Source organism: Scyliorhinus torazame, chromosome 8 (assembly GCF_047496885.1).
Source record: "Scyliorhinus torazame isolate Kashiwa2021f chromosome 8, sScyTor2.1, whole genome shotgun sequence".
NCBI classification, from domain to species: domain Eukaryota; kingdom Metazoa; phylum Chordata; class Chondrichthyes; order Carcharhiniformes; family Scyliorhinidae; genus Scyliorhinus; species Scyliorhinus torazame.
In genome coordinates, this window is record NC_092714.1 from 281,479,610 (window position 1) to 281,496,895 (window position 17,286).

Consider the following 17,286-nt stretch of genomic DNA (forward strand, 5'->3'; position numbering starts at 1 on the left):
AGTGTACCCAGTGCAAACCCTCCTCCCAGAGACCCCTGTACAAACCTGCCTCCCAGTGTACCCAGTGCAAACACACCTCCCAGAGTCCCCAGTGCAAACCCGCCTCCCAGAGACCCCAGTACAAATCCACCTTCCAGTGTACCCAGTGCAAACCCTCCTCCCAGAGTCCCCACTGCAAACCCACCTCCCAGAGTCCCCAGTGCAAACCCTCCTCCCAGAGCCCCCAGTACAAACCCGCCTCCCAGAGACCCCAGTGCGAACACACCTCCCAGATTCCCCAGTGCAAACCCTCCTCCCAGAGACCCCTGTACGAACACTCCTCCCAGTGTACCCAGTGCAAACCCTCCTCCCAGAGACCCCCGTACAAACCCGCCTCCCAGTGTACCCAGTGCAGACACACCTCCCAGAGTCTCCAGTGCAAACCCGCTCCCAGAGACCCCAGTACAAACCCACCTCCCAGTGTACCCAGTGCAAACCCTCCTCCCAGAGTCCCCACTGCAAACCCACCTCCCAGAGTACCCAGTACAATCCCGCCTCCCAGTGTACCCAGTGCAAACCCTCCTCCCAGAGACCCCAGTACAAACCCACCTCCCAGTGTACCCAGTGCAAACCTACTACCCAGAGTACCCAGAGCAAACCCACCTCCCAGAGGCCCAGTGCAAACCCGCCTCCCAGAGTCCCCAGTACGAACCCAACTCCCAATGTTCCCAGTGCAAACACACCACCCAGAGTACCCAGTGCAAACCCTCCCCCCAGAGTCACCACTGCAAACCCACCTCCCAGTGTACCCAGTGCAATCCCTCCTCCCAGAGACCCCAGTACAAACCCACCTCCCAATGTTCCCAGTGCAAACACACCACCCAGAGTACCCAGTGCAAACCCTCCCCCCAGAGTCACCACTGCAAACCCACCTCCCAGTGTACCCAGTGCAAACCCTCCTCCCAGAGTCCCCTGTGCAAACCCGCCTCCCAGAGTGCACAGTGCAAACCCTCCTACCAGAGTACCCAGTGCATACCGCCTCCCAGAGTACCCAGTGCAAACCCGCCTCCCAGAGCCCCCAGCGCAAACCAACCTCCCAGAGCCCCCAGTGCAAACACACCTGCCAGAGTCCCCAGTGCAAACCCACTTTCCAGAGCCCCCAGTGCAAACACACCTGCCAGACTCCCCAGTGCAAACCCACCTTCCAGAGCCCCCAGTGCAAACACACCTGCCAGAGTCCCCAGTGGAAACCCACCTGCCAGATTCCCCAGTACAAATCCGCCTCTCAGAGCGCCCAGTGCAAAGCCACCACCCAGAGTACCCAGTGCAATCCCACCTCCCAGAGCCCCCAGCGCAAACCCACCTCCCATAGCCCCCAGTGAAAACCTACCTCGCAGAGTACTCAGTGAAAACCCACCTCCCAGAGTCCCCAGTGCAAACCAACCTCCCAGAGCCCCCAGTGCAAACACACCTGCCAGAGTCCCCAGTGCAAACCCACTTTCCAGAGCCCCCAGTGCAAACACACCTGCCAGAGTCCCCAGTGCAAACCCACCTTCCAGAGCCCCCAGTGCAAACACACCTGCCAGAGTCCCCAGTGGAAACCCACCTGCCAGATTCCCCAGTACAAACCCGCCTCTCAGAGCGCCCAGTGCAAAGCCACCACCCAGAGTACCCAGTGCAATCCCACCTCCCAGAGTTCCCAGAGCAAACCCACCTCCCAGAGTCCCCAGTGCAAAGCCACCACCCAGAGTACCCTGTGCAAACCCACCTCCCAGAGTCCCCAGTGCAAACACGCCTCCCAGAGTACCCAGTGCAAACACGCCTCCCAGAGTACCCAGTTCAAACCCACCTCCCAGAGCCCCCAGTGCAAAACCTCCTCCCAGAGTACCCAGTGCAAACCCACCTTCCAGAGTACCCAGTGCAAACCCACCTCCCACAGACCCAGTGTAAACCCTCCTCCCAGAGTCCCCTGTGCAAACCTGCCTCCCAGAGTACCCAGTGCAAACCCGCCTCCCAGAGCCCCCAGCGCAAACCCACCTCCCATAGCCCCCAGTGCAAACCCACCTCCCAGAGTCCCCAGTGAAAACCAACCTCGCAGAGTACTCAGTGCAAACCCGCCTCCCAGAGCCCCCAGCGCAAACCCACCTCCCAGAGTTCCCAGTGCAAACCAACCTCCCAGAGCCCCCAGTGCAAACCTGCCTCCCAGTGTACCCAGTGCAAACACACCTCCCAGAGTCCCCAGTGCAAACCCGCCTCCCAGAGACCCCAGTACAAACCCACCTGACAGTGTCCCCAGTGCAAACCCTCCTACCAGAGTCCCCACTGCAAACACACCTCCCAGAGTCCCCAGTGCAAACCCGCCTCCCAGAGACCCCAGTGCAAACCCGCCTCCCAGAGACCCCAGTGCGAACACACCTCCCAGATTCCCCAGTGCAAACCCTCCTCCCAGATACCCCTGTACGAACACTCCTCCCAGTGTACCCAGTGCAAACCCTCCTCCCAGAGACCCCCGTACAAACCCGCCTCCCAGTGTACCCAGTGCAGACACACCTCCCAGAGTCTCCAGTGCAAACCCGCTCCCAGAGACCCCAGTACAAACCCACCTCCCAGTGTACCCAGTGCAAACCCTCCTCCCAGAGTCCCCACTGCAAACCCACCTCCCAGAGTACCCAGTACAATCCCGCCTCCCAGTGTACCCAGTGCAAACCCTCCTCCCAGAGACCCCAGTACAAACCCACCTCCCAGTGTACCCAGTGCAAACCTACTACCCAGAGGCCCAGTGCAAACACACCACCCAGAGTACCCAGTGCAAACCCTCCCCCCAGAGTCACCACTGCAAACCCACCTCCCAGTGTACCCAGTGCAATCCCTCCTCCCAGAGACCCCAGTACAAACCCACCTCCCAATGTTCCCAGTGCAAACACACCACCCAGAGTACCCAGTGCAAACCCTCCTCCCAGAGTCCCCTGTGCAAACCCGCCTCCCAGAGTGCACAGTGCAAACCCTCCTACCAGAGTACCCAGTGCATACCGCCTCCCAGAGTACCCAGTGCAAACCCGCCTCCCAGAGCCCCCAGCGCAAACCAACCTCCCAGAGGCCCCAGTGCAAACACACCTGCCAGAGTCCCCAGTGCAAACCCACTTTCCAGAGCCCCCAGTGCAAACACACCTGCCAGACTCCCCAGTGCAAACCCACCTTCCAGAGCCCCCAGTGCAAACACACCTGCCAGAGTCCCCAGTGGAAACCCACCTGCCAGATTCCCCAGTACAAACCCGCCTCTCAGAGCGCCCAGTGCAAAGCCACCACCCAGAGTACCCAGTGCAATCCCACCTCCCAGAGTTCCCAGAGCAAACCCACCTCCCAGAGTCCCCAGTGCAAAGCCACCACCCAGAGTACCCTGTGCAAACCCACCTCCCAGAGTCCCCAGTGCAAACACGCCTCCCAGAGTACCCAGTGCAAACACGCCTCCCAGAGTACCCAGTTCAAACCCACCTCCCAGAGCCCCCAGTGCAAAACCTCCTCCCAGAGTACCCAGTGCAAACCCACATCCCAGAGTAACCAGTGCAAACCCACCTCCCAGAGTACCCAGTGCAAACCCACCTCCCAGAGTAACCAGTGCAAACCCTCCTCCCAGAGTACCCAGTGCATACCGCCTCCCAGTGTACCCAGTGCAAACCCTCCTCCCAGAGAGCCCAGTACAAACCCACCTCCCAGTGTACCCAGTGCAAACCTACTACCCAGAGTACCCAGAGCAAACCCACCTCCCAGAGGCCCAGTGCAAACCCGACTCCCAGAGTCCCCAGTACGAACCCACCTCCCAGTGTACCCAGTGCAATCCCTCCTCCCAGAGACCCCAGTACAAACCCGCCTCCCAGAGTACCCAGTGCAAACCCGCCTCCCAGAGCCCCCAGCGCAAACCCACCTCCCATAGCCCCCAGTGCAAACCCTCCTCCCAGAGTCCCCTGTGCAAACCCGCCTCCCAGAGTGCACAGTGCAAACCCTCCTACCAGAGTACCCAGTGCATACCGCCTCCCAGAGTACCCAGTGCAAACCAGCCTCCCAGAGCCCCCAGCGCAAACCCACCTCCCATAGCCCCCAGTGAAAACCAACCTCGCAGAGTACTCAGTGCAAACCCGCCTCCCAGAGTCCCCTGTGCAAACCAACCTCCCAGAGCCCCCAGTGCAAACACACCTGCCAGAGTCCCCAGTGCAAACCCACTTTCCAGATCCCCCAGTGCAAACACACCTGCCAGAGTCCCCAGTGCAAACCCACCTTCCAGAGCCCCCAGTGCAAACACACCTGCCAGAGTCCCCAGTGGAAACCCACCTGCCAGATTCCCCAGTACAAACCCGCCTCTCAGAGCGCCCAGTGCAAAGCCACCACCCAGAGTACCCAGTGCAAACCAACCTCCCAGAGCCCCCAGTGCAAACACACCTGCCAGAGTCCCCAGTGCAAACCCACCTTCCAGAGCCCCCAGTGCAAACACACCTGCCAGAGTCCCCAGTGCAAACCCACCTTCCAGATCCCCCAGTGCAAACACACCTGCCAGAGTCCCCAGTGGAAACCCACCTGCCAGATTCCCCAGTTCAAACCCACCTCCCAGAGCCCCCAGTGCAAAACCTCCTCCCAGAGTACCCAGTGCAAACCCACATCCCAGAGTAACCAGTGCAAACCCACCTCCCAGAGTACCCCGTGCAAACCCACCTCCCACACACCCAGTGTAAACCCGCCACCCAGAGCACCCAATGCAAACCCACCTCCCAGAGCCCCCATTGCAAAACCCACCTCCCAGAGACCCCAGTACAAACCCACCTCCCAGTGTACCCAGTGCAAACCCTCCTCCCAGAGTCCCCACTGCAAACCCACCTCCCAGAGTACCCAGTACAATCCCGCTTCCCAGTGTACCCAGTGCAAACCCTCCTCCCAGAGACCCCAGTACAAACCCACCTCCCAGTGTACCCAGTGCAAACCGAGTACCCAGAGCAAACCCACCTCCCAGAGGCCCAGTGCAAACCCGCCTCCCAGAGTCCCCAGTACGAACCCACCTCCCAATGTTCCCAGTGCAAACACACCACCCAGAGTACCCAGTGCAAACCCTCCCCCCAGAGTCACCACTGCAAACCCACCTCCCAGTGTACCCAGTGCAATCCCTCCTCCCAGAGACCCCAGTACAAACCCACCTCCCAATGTTCCCAGTGCAAACACACCACCCAGAGTACCCAGTGCAAACCCTCCCCCCAGAGTCACCACTGCAAACCCACCTCCCAGTGTACCCAGTGCAAACCCTCCTACCAGAGTACCCAGTGCATACCGCCTCCCAGAGTACCCAGTGCAAACCCGCCTCCCAGAGCCCCCAGCGCAAACCCACCTCCCATAGCCCCCAGTGAAAACCAACCTCGCAGAGTACTCAGTGCAAACCCGCCTCCCAGGGTCCCCAGTGCAAACCAACCTCCCAGAGCCCCCAGTGCAAACACACCTGCCAGAGTCCCCAGTGCAAATCCACCTTCCAGAGCTCCCAGTGCAAACACACCTGCCAGAGTCCCCAGTGCAAACCCACCTTCCAGATCCCCCAGTGCAAACACACCTGCCAGAGTCCCCAGTGGAAACCCACCTCCCAGAGTCCCCAGTGTAAAGCCACCACCCAGAGTACCCAGTGCAATCCCACCTCCCAGAGTTCCCAGAGCAAAGCCACCTCCCAGAGTCCCCAGTGCAAAGCCACCACCCAGAGTACCCTGTGCAAACCCACCTCCCAGAGTCCCCAGTGCAAACACGCCTCCCAGAGTACCCAGTTCAAACCCACCTCCCAGAGCCCCCAGTGCAAAACCTCCTCCCAGAGTACCCAGTGCAAACCCACATCCCAGAGTAACCAGTGCAAACCCACCTCCCAGAGTACCCAGTGCAAACCCACCTCCCACAGACCCAGTGTAAACCCGCCTCCCAGAGCACCCAATGCAAACCCACCTCCCAGAGCCCCCATTGCAAAACCCACCTCCCAGAGCCCCCAGTGCAATGCCACCTACCAGAGTACCCAGTGCAAACCCACATCCCAGAGTACCCAGTGCAAACCCTCCTCCCAGAGTAAACAGTGCAAACCCTCCTCCTAGAGTACCCAGTGCAAACCCTCCTCCCAGAGTACCCAGTGCAAGCCCACCTCCCAGAGCCCCCAGTGCAAACACGCCTCCCAGAGTACCCAGTGCAAACACACCTCCCAGAGCCCCCAGTGCAAAACCTCCTCCCAGAGTAACCAGTGCAAACCCACATCCCAGAGTAACCAGTGCAAACCCACCTCCCAGATTACCCAGTGCAAACCCACCTCCCAGAGACCCAGTGTAAACCCGCCTCCCAGAGCACCCAATGCAAACCCACTTCCCTGAGCCCCCATTGCAAAACCCACCTCCCAGAGCCCCCAGTGCAATCCCACCTCCCAGAGTACCCAGTGCAAACCCACATCCCAGAGTACCCAGTGCAAACCCTCCTCCCAGAGTAAATAGTGCAAACCCTCCTCCTAGAGTACCCAGTGCAAACTCACCTCCCAGAGTACCCAGTGCAAACCCGTCTCCCAGAGTACACAGTGCAAACCCTCCTCCCAGAGTACCCAGTGCAAACCCGTCTCCCAGAGTACCCAGTGCAAACCCGCCTCCCAGAGCCCCCAGCGCAAACCCACCTCCCATAGCCCCCAGCGCAAACCCACCTCCCAGAGTCCCCAGTGAAAACCAACCTCCCAGAGCCCCCAGTGCAAACACACCTGCCAGAGTCCCCAGTGCAAACCCACCTTCCAGAGCCCCCAGTGCAAACCCACCTGCCAGATTCCCCAGTGCAAACCCATCTGCCAGAGTCCCCAGTACAAACCCGCCTCCTAGAGCCCACAGCGCAAACCCACCTCCCAGAGTTCCCAGAGCAAACCCACCTCCCCAGAGTCCCCAGTGCAAAGCCACCACCCAGAGTACCCTGTGCAAACCCACCTAACAGAGTCCCCAGTGCAAACCCACCTCCCAGAGCCCCAAGTGCAATCCCACCTCCCAGAGTACCCAGTGCAAACCCACATCCCAGAGTACCCAGTGCAAACCCCCCTCCCAGAGTAAACAGTGCAAACTCTCCTCCTAGAGTACCCAGTGCAAACCCTCCTCCCAGAGTACCCAGTGCAAGCCCACCTCCCAGAGTACCCAGTGCAAACCCGTCTCCCAGAGTACACAGTGCAAACCCTCCTCCCAGAGTACCCAGTGCAAACCCGTCTCCCAGAGTACCCAGTGCAAACCAGTCTCCCAGTGTCCCCAGCGCAAACCCGTCTCCCACAGTCCCCCGTGCAAATCTTCCTCCTCGAGCCCAAATGCAAACCCTCCTCCCAGAGCCGCCAGTGCAAACCCGTCTGCCAGAGTACCCAGTGCACACCCTCTTCCCAGAGTACCCAGTGCATACCCTCCTTCCATAGCCCCCAGTGCATACCCGCCTTCCAGAGACCCCAGTACAAACCCACCTCCCAGTGTACCCAGTGCAAAGCCACCACCCAGAGTACCCTGTGCAAACCCACCTCCCAGAGTCCCCAGTGCAAACACGCCTCCCAGAGTACCCAGTGCAAACACGCCTCCCAGAGTACCCAGTTCAAACCCACCTCCCAGAGCCCCCAGTGCAAAACCTCCTCCCAGAGTACCCAGTGCAAACCCACATCCCAGAGTAACCAGTGCAAACCCACCTCCCAGAGTACCCAGTGCAAACCCACCTCCCACAGACCCAGTGTAAACCCTCCTCCCAGAGTCCCCTGTGCAAACCTGCCTCCCAGAGTACCCAGTGCAAACCCGCCTCCCAGAGCCCCCAGCGCAAACCCACCTCCCATAGCCCCCAGTGCAAACCCACCTCCCAGAGTCCCCAGTGAAAACCAACCTCGCAGAGTACTCAGTGCAAACCCGCCTCCCAGAGCCCCCAGCGCAAACCCACCTCCCAGAGTTCCCAGTGCAAACCAACCTCCCAGAGCCCCCAGTGCGAACACACCTCCCAGATTCCCCAGTGCAAACCCTCCTCCCAGAGAGCCCTGTACGAACACTCCTCCCAGTGTACCCAGTGCAAACCCTCCTCCCAGAGACCCCCGTACAAACCCGCCTCCCAGTGTACCCAGTGCAGACACACCTCCCAGAGTCTCCAGTGCAAACCCGCTCCCAGAGACCCCAGTACAAACCCACCTCCCAATGTACCCAGTGCAAACCCTCCTCCCAGAGTCCCCACTGCAAACCCACCTCCCAGAGTACCCAGTACAATCCCGCCTCCCAGTGTACCCAGTGCAAACCCTCCTCCCAGAGACCCCAGTACAAACCCACCTCCCAGTGTACTCAGTGCAAACCTACTACCCAGAGCAAACCCACCTCCCAGAGGCCCAGTGCAAACCCGCCTCCCAGAGTCCCCAGTACGAACCCAACTCCCAATGTTCCCAGTGCAAACACACCACCCAGAGTACCCAGTGCAAACCCTCCCCCCAGAGTCACCACTGCAAACCCACCTCCCAGTGTACCCAGTGCAATCCCTCCTCCCAGAGACCCCAGTACAAACCCACCTCCCAATGTTCCCAGTGCAAACACACCACCCAGAGTACCCAGTGCAAACCCTCCCCGCAGAGTCACCACTGCAAACCCACCTCCCAGTGTACCCAGTGCAAACCCGCCTCCCAGATTGCACAGTGCAAACCCTCCTACCAGAGTACCCAGTGCATACCGCCTCCCAGAGAACCCAGTGCAAACCCGCCTCCCAGAGCGCCCAGCGCAAACCCACCTCCCATAGCCCCCAGTGAAAACCAACCTCGCAGAGTACTCAGTGCAAACCCGCCTCCCAGAGTCCCCAGTGCAAACCAACCTCCCAGAGCCCCCAGTGCAAACACACCTGCCAGAGTCCCCAGTGCAAACCCACTTTCCAGATCCCCCAGTGCAAACACACCTGCCAGAGTCCCCAGTGCAAACCCACCTTCCAGAGCCCCCAGTGCAAACACACCTGCCAGAGTCCCCAGTGGAAACCCACCTGCCAGATTCCCCAGTACAAACCCGCCTCTCAGAGCGCCCAGTGCAAAGCCACCACCCAGAGTACCCAGTGCAAACCAACCTCCCAGAGTCCCCAGTGCAAACACACCTGCCAGAGTCCCCAGTGCAAACCCACCTTCCAGAGCCCCCAGTGCAAACACACCTGCCAGAGTCCCCAGTGCAAACCCACCTTCCAGATCCCCCAGTGCAAACACACCTGCCAGAGTCCCCAGTGGAAACCCACCTGCCAGATTCCCCAGTACAAACCCGCCTCTCAGAGCGCCCAGTGCAAAGCCACCACCCAGAGTACCCAGAGCAAACCCACCTCCCAGAGTTCCCAGAGCAAACCCACCTCCCAGAGTCCCCAGTGCAAAGCCACCACCCAGAGTCCCCTGTGCAAACCCACCTCCCAGAGTCCCCAGTGCAAACACGCCTCCCAGAGTACCCAGTTCAAACCCACCTCCCAGAACCCCCAGTGCAAAACCTCCTCCCAGAGTACCCAGTGCAAACCCACATCCCAGAGTAACCAGTGCAAACCCACCTCCCAGAGTACCCAGTGCAAACCCACCTCCCACAGACCCAGTGTAAACCCGCCTCCCAGAGCACCCAATGCAAACCCACCTCCCAGAGCCCCCATTGCAAAACCCACCTCCCAGAGCCCCCAGTGCAATCCCACCTACCAGAGTACCCAGTGCAAACCCACATCCCAGAGTACCCAGTGCAAACCCTCCCAGAGTAAACAGTGCAAACCCTCCTCCTAGGGTACCCAGTGCAAACCCTCCTCCCAGAGTACCCAGTGCAAGCCCACCTCCCAGAGCCCCCAGTGCAAACACGCCTCCCAGAGTACCCAGTTCAAACCCACCTCCCAGAGCCCCCAGTGCAAAACCTCCTCCCAGAGTACCCAGTGCAAACCCACATCCCAGAGTAACCAGTGCAAACCCACCTCCCAGATTACCCAGTGAAAACCCACCTCCCAGAGACCCAGTGTAAACCCGCCTCCCGGAGCACGCAATGCAAACCCACCTCCCAGAGCCCCCATTGCAAAACCCACCTCCCAGAGCCCCCAGTGCAATCCCACCTCCCAGAGTACCCAGTGCAAACCCTCCTCTTGGAGTACCCAGTGCAAACTCACCTCCCAGAGTACCCAGTGCAAACCCGTCTCCCAGAGTACACAGTGCAAACCCTCCTCCCAGAGTACCCAGTGCAAACCCGTCTCCCAGAGTACCCAGTGCAAACCCACCTCCCATAGCCCCCAGTGCAAACCCACCTCCCAGAGTCCCCAGTGAAAACCAACCTCCCAGAGTCCCCAGTGCAAACCCACCTTCCAGAGCCCCCAGTGCAAACCCACCTGCCAGATTCCGCAGTGCAAACCCACCTGCCAGAGTCCCCAGTACAAACCCGCCTCCCAGAGCCCACAGCGCAAACCCACCTCCCAGAGTCCCCAGTGCAAACCCACCTCCCAGAGTTTCCAGAGCAAACCCACCTCCCAGAGTCCCCAGTGCAAAGCCATCACCCAGAGTACCCTGTGCAAACCCACCTCCCAGAGTCCCCAGTGCAAACACACCTCCCAGAGCCCCCATTGAAAACCCACCTCCCAGAGCCCCAAGTGCAATCCCACCTCCCAGAGTTCCCAGTGCAAGCCCACCTCCCAGAGTACCCAGTGCAAACCCGTCTCCCAGAGTACACAGTGCAAACCCTCCTCCCAGAGTACCCAGTGCAAACACACCTCCCAGAGTACTCAATGCATACCCGCCTCCCAGAGACCCCAGTACGAACCCACCTCCCAGTGTACCCAGTGCAAACCCTCCTCCCAGAGACCCCTGTACAAACCTGCCTCCCAGTGTACCCAGTGCAAACACACCTCCCAGAGTCCCCAGTGCAAACCCGCTTCCCAGAGACCCCAGTACAAACCCACCTTCCAGTGTACCCAGTGCAAACCCTCCTCCCAGAGTCCCCACTGCAAACCCACCTCTCAGAGTACCCAGTACAAACCCACCTCCCAGTGTACCCAGTGCAAACACACCTCCCAGAGTCCCCAGTGCAAACCCGCCTCCCAGAGACCCCAGTGCAAACCCGCCTCCCAGAGACCCCAGTGCAAACCAACCTCCCAGAGACCCCAGTGCGAACACACCTCCCAGATTCCCCAGTGCAAACCCTCCTCCCAGAGATCCCTGTACGAACACTCCTCCCAGTGTACCCAGTGCAAACCCTCCTCCCAGAGACCCCCGTACAAACCCACCTCCCAGTGTACCCAGTGCAGACACACCTCCCAGAGTCTCCAGTGCAAACCCGCTCCCGGAGACCCCAGTACAAACCCACCTCCCAGTGTACCCAGTGCAAACCCTCCTCCCAGAGTCCCCACTGCAAACCCACCTCCCAGAGTACCCAGTACAATCCCGCCTCTCAGTGTACCCAGTGCAAACCCTCCTCCCAGAGACCCCAGTACAAACCCACCTCCCAGTGTACCCAGTGCAAACCTACTACCCAGAGTACCCAGAGCAAACCCACCTCCCAGAGGCCCAGTGCAAACCCGCCTCCCAGAGTCCCCAGTACGAACCCACCTCCCAATGTTCCCAGTGCAAACACACCACCCAGAGTACCCAGTGCAAACCTTCCCCCCAGAGTCACCACTGCAAACCCACCTCCCAGTGTACCCAGTGCAATCCCTCCTCCCAGAGACCCCAGTACAAACCCACCTCCCAATGTTCCCAGTGCAAACACACCACCCAGAGTACCCAGTGCAAACCCTCCCCCCAGAGTCACCACTGCAAACCCACATCCCAGTGTACCCAGTGCAAACCCTCCTACCAGAGTACCCAGTGCATACCGCCTCCCAGAGTACCCAGTGCAAACCCGCCTCCCAGAGCCCCCAGCGCAAACCCACCTCCCATAGCCCCCAGTGAAAACCAACCTCGCAGAGTACTCAGTGCAAACCCGCCTCCCAGAGTCCCCAGTGCAAACCCGCCTCCCAGAGTCCCCAGTGCAAACCAACCTCCCAGAGCCCCCAGTGCAAACACACCTGCCAGAGTCCCCAGTGCAAACCCACTTTCCAGAGCCCCCAGTGCAAACACACCTGCCAGAGTCCCCAGTGCAAACCCACCTTCCAGAGCCCCCAGTGCAAACACACCTGCCAGAGTCCCCAGTGCAAACCCACCTCCCAGAGTCCCCAGTGAAAACCAACCTCCCAGAGTCCCCAGTGCAAACCCACCTTCCAGAGCCCCCAGTGCAAACCCACCTGCCAGATTCCCCAGTGCAAACCCACCTGCCAGAGTCCCCAGTACAAACCCGCCTCCCAGAGCCCACAGCGCAAACCCACCTCCCAGAGTCCCCAGTGCAAACCCACCTCCCAGAGTTTCCAGAGCAAACCCACCTCCCAGAGTCCCCAGTGCAAAGCCATCACCCAGAGTACCCTGTGCAAACCCACCTCCCAGAGTCCCCAGTGCAAACACACCTCCCAGAGCCCCCATTGAAAACCCACCTCCCAGAGCCCCAAGTGCAATCCCACCTCCCAGAGTTCCCAGTGCAAGCCCACCTCCCAGAGTACCCAGTGCAAACCCGTCTCCCAGAGTACACAGTGCAAACCCTCCTCCCAGAGTACCCAGTGCAAACACACCTCCCAGAGTACTCAATGCATACCCGCCTCCCAGAGACCCCAGTACGAACCCACCTCCCAGTGTACCCAGTGCAAACCCTCCTCCCAGAGACCCCTGTACAAACCTGCCTCCCAGTGTACCCAGTGCAAACACACCTCCCAGAGTCCCCAGTGCAAACCCGCTTCCCAGAGACCCCAGTACAAACCCACCTTCCAGTGTACCCAGTGCAAACCCTCCTCCCAGAGTCCCCACTGCAAACCCACCTCTCAGAGTACCCAGTACAAACCCACCTCCCAGTGTACCCAGTGCAAACACACCTCCCAGAGTCCCCAGTGCAAACCCTCCTCCCAGAGCCCCCAGTACAAACCCACCTGACAGTGTCCCCAGTGCAAACCCTCCTACCAGAGTCCCCACTGCAAACACACCTCCCAGAGTCCCCAGTGCAAACCCGCCTCCCAGAGACCCCAGTGCAAACCCGCCTCCCAGAGACCCCAGTGCAAACCCGCCTCCCAGAGACCCCAGTGCGAACACACCTCCCAGATTCCCCAGTGCAAACCCTCCTCCCAGAGATCCCTGTACGAACACTCCTCCCAGTGTACCCAGTGCAAACCCTCCTCCCAGAGACCCCCGTACAAACCCACCTCCCAGTGTACCCAGTGCAGACACACCTCCCAGAGTCTCCAGTGCAAACCCGCTCCCGGAGACCCCAGTACAAACCCACCTCCCAGTGTACCCAGTGCAAACCCTCCTCCCAGAGTCCCCACTGCAAACCCACCTCCCAGAGTACCCAGTACAATCCCGCCTCTCAGTGTACCCAGTGCAAACCCTCCTCCCAGAGACCCCAGTACAAACCCACCTCCCAGTGTACCCAGTGCAAACCTACTACCCAGAGTACCCAGAGCAAACCCACCTCCCAGAGGCCCAGTGCAAACCCGCCTCCCAGAGTCCCCAGTACGAACCCACCTCCCAATGTTCCCAGTGCAAACACACCACCCAGAGTACCCAGTGCAAACCTTCCCCCCAGAGTCACCACTGCTAACCCACCTCCCAGTGTACCCAGTGCAATCCCTCCTCCCAGAGACCCCAGTACAAACCCACCTCCCAATGTTCCCAGTGCAAACACACCACCCAGAGTACCCAGTGCAAACCCTCCCCCCAGAGTCACCACTGCAAACCCACATCCCAGTGTACCCAGTGCAAACCCTCCTACCAGAGTACCCAGTGCATACCGCCTCCCAGAGTACCCAGTGCAAACCCGCCTCCCAGAGCCCCCAGCGCAAACCCACCTCCCATAGCCCCCAGTGAAAACCAACCTCGCAGAGTACTCAGTGCAAACCCGCCTCCCAGAGTCCCCAGTGCAAACCCGCCTCCCAGAGTCCCCAGTGCAAACCAACCTCCCAGAGCCCCCAGTGCAAACACACCTGCCAGAGTCCCCAGTGCAAACCCACTTTCCAGAGCCCCCAGTGCAAACACACCTGCCAGAGTCCCCAGTACGAACCCACCTCCCAGTGTACCCAGTGCAAACCCTCCTCCCAGAGACCCCTGTACAAACCTGCCTCCCAGTGTACCCAGTGCAAACACACCTCCCAGAGTCCCCAGTGCAAACCCGCTTCCCAGAGACCCCAGTACAAACCCACCTTCCAGTGTACCCAGTGCAAACCCTCCTCCCAGAGTCCCCACTGCAAACCCACCTCTCAGAGTACCCAGTACAAACCCACCTCCCAGTGTACCCAGTGCAAACACACCTCCCAGAGTCCCCAGTGCAAACCCTCCTCCCAGAGCCCCCAGTACAAACCCACCTGACAGTGTCCCCAGTGCAAACCCTCCTACCAGAGTCCCCACTGCAAACACACCTCCCAGAGTCCCCAGTGCAAACCCGCCTCCCAGAGACCCCAGTGCAAACCCGCCTCCCAGAGACCCCAGTGCAAACCCGCCTCCCAGAGACCCCAGTGCGAACACACCTCCCAGATTCCCCAGTGCAAACCCTCCTCCCAGAGATCCCTGTACGAACACTCCTCCCAGTGTACCCAGTGCAAACCCTCCTCCCAGAGACCCCCGTACAAACCCACCTCCCAGTGTACCCAGTGCAGACACACCTCCCAGAGTCTCCAGTGCAAACCCGCTCCCGGAGACCCCAGTACAAACCCACCTCCCAGTGTACCCAGTGCAAACCCTCCTCCCAGAGTCCCCACTGCAAACCCACCTCCCAGAGTACCCAGTACAATCCCGCCTCTCAGTGTACCCAGTGCAAACCCTCCTCCCAGAGACCCCAGTACAAACCCACCTCCCAGTGTACCCAGTGCAAACCTACTACCCAGAGTACCCAGAGCAAACCCACCTCCCAGAGGCCCAGTGCAAACCCGCCTCCCAGAGTCCCCAGTACGAACCCACCTCCCAATGTTCCCAGTGCAAACACACCACCCAGAGTACCCAGTGCAAACCTTCCCCCCAGAGTCACCACTGCAAACCCACCTCCCAGTGTACCCAGTACAAACCCACCTCCCAGAGACCCCAGTGCAAACCCTCCTCCCAATGTTCCCAGTGCAAACACACCACCCAGAGTACCCAGTGCAAACCCTCCCCCCAGAGTCACCACTGCAAACCCACATCCCAGTGTACCCAGTGCAAACCCTCCTACCAGAGTACCCAGTGCATACCGCCTCCCAGAGTACCCAGTGCAAACCCGCCTCCCAGAGCCCCCAGCGCAAACCCACCTCCCATAGCCCCCAGTGAAAACCAACCTCGCAGAGTACTCAGTGCAAACCCGCCTCCCAGAGTCCCCAGTGCAAACCCGCCTCCCAGAGTCCCCAGTGCAAACCAACCTCCCAGAGCCCCCAGTGCAAACACACCTGCCAGAGTCCCCAGTGCAAACCCACTTTCCAGAGCCCCCAGTGCAAACACACCTGCCAGAGTCCCCAGTGCAAACCCACCTTCCAGAGCCCCCAGTGCAAACACACCTGCCAGAGTCCCCAGTGCAAACCCACCTTCCGGAGCCCCCAGTGCAAACACACCTGCCAGAGTCCCCAGTGGAAACCCACCTGCCAGATTCCCCAGTACAAACCCGCCTCTCAGAGCGCCCAGTGCAAAGCCACCACCCAGAGTACCCAGTGCAATCCAACCTCCCAGATCCCCCAGTGCAAACACACCTGCCAGAGTCCCCAGTGCAAACCCACCTTCCAGAGCTCCCAGTGCAAACACACCTGCCAGAGTCCCCAGTGCAAACCCACCTTCCAGATCCCCCAGTGCAAACACACCTGCCAGAGTCCCCAGTGGAAACCCACCTGCCAGATTCCCCAGTGCAAACCCGCCTCTCAGAGCGCCCAGTGCAAAGCCACCACCCAGAGTACCCAGTGCAATCCCACCTCCCAGAGTTCCCAGAGCAAACCCACCTCCCAGAGTCCCCAGTGCAAAGCCACCACCCAGAGTACCCTGTGCAAACCCACCTCCCAGAGTCCCCAGTGCAAACACGCCTCCCAGAGTACCCAGTTCAAACCCACCTCCCAGAGCCCCCAGTGCAAAACCTCCTCCTAGAGTACCCAGTGCAAACCCACATCCCAGAGTAACCAGTGCAAACCCACCTCCCAGAGTACCCAGTGCAAACCCACCTCCCACAGACCCAGTGTAAACCCGCCTCCCAGAGCACCCAATGCAAACCCACCTCCCAGAGCCCCCATTGCAAAACCCACCTCCCAGAGCCCCCAGTGCAATGCCACCTACCAGAGTACCCAGTGCAAAACCCACATCCCAGAGTACCCAGTGCAAACCCGTCTCCCAGAGTACACAGTGCAAACCCTCCTCCCAGAGTACCCAGTGCAAACCAGTCTCCCATAGTCCCCCGTGCAAACCTTCCTCCTAGAGCCCAAATGCAAACCTTCCTCCCAGAGCCCCCAGTGCAAACCCGCCTGCCAGAGTACCCAGTGCACACCCTCCTCCCAGAGTACCCAGTGCATATCCTCCTTCCAAAGTACCCAGTGCATACCCGCCTCCCAGAGTACCCAGTGCAAACCCGCCTCCCAGAGCCTCCAGTGCAAACCCACCTCCCATAGCCCCCAGTGCAAACCCACTTCCCAGAGTCCCCAGTGCAAACCAACCTCGCAGAGTACCCAGTGCAAACCCGCCTCCCAGAGCCCCCAGCGCAAACCCACCTCCCAGAGCCCCCAGCGCAAACCCACCTCCCAGAGCCCTCAGTGCAAACCAACCTCCCAGAGCCCCCAGTGCAAACACACCTGCCAGAGTCCCCAGTGCAAACCAACCTGCCAGAGTCCCCAGTACAAACCCGCCTCCTAGAGCCCACAGCGCAAACCCACCTCCCAGAGTCCCCAGTGCAAACCCACCTCCCAGAGTTCCCAGTGCAAACACACCTGCCAGAGTCCCCAGTGCAAAACCCACCTGCCAGGTCCCCAGTACAAACCCGCCCCCCAGAGCACCCAGTGCATACCCTCCTCTCAGAGCGCCCAGTGCTAAGTCACCACCCAGAGTACTCGGTGCAAACCCACCTCCCAGAGTTCCCAGAGCAAACCTACCTCCCAGAGTCCCCAGTGCAAAGCCACCACCCAGAGTATCCTGTGCAAACCCACCTCCCAGAGTCCCCAGTGCAAACACGCCTCCCAGAGTACCCAGTGCAAACCCACCTCCCAGAGCCCCTAGTGCAAAATCTCCTCCCAGAGTACCCAGTGCAAACCCACATCCCAGAGTAACCAGTGCAAACCCACCTC

General features: G+C 60.0%; 1 protein-coding gene across 1 annotated transcript in view; it reads left to right on the forward strand.

The window, feature by feature from the left end:
• Positions 1-17,286, forward strand: part of fer1l4 (fer-1 like family member 4) — a 527,478-nt gene that overhangs the window by 158,543 nt on the left and 351,649 nt on the right. The gene's annotated exons all lie outside the window — the stretch shown is intronic.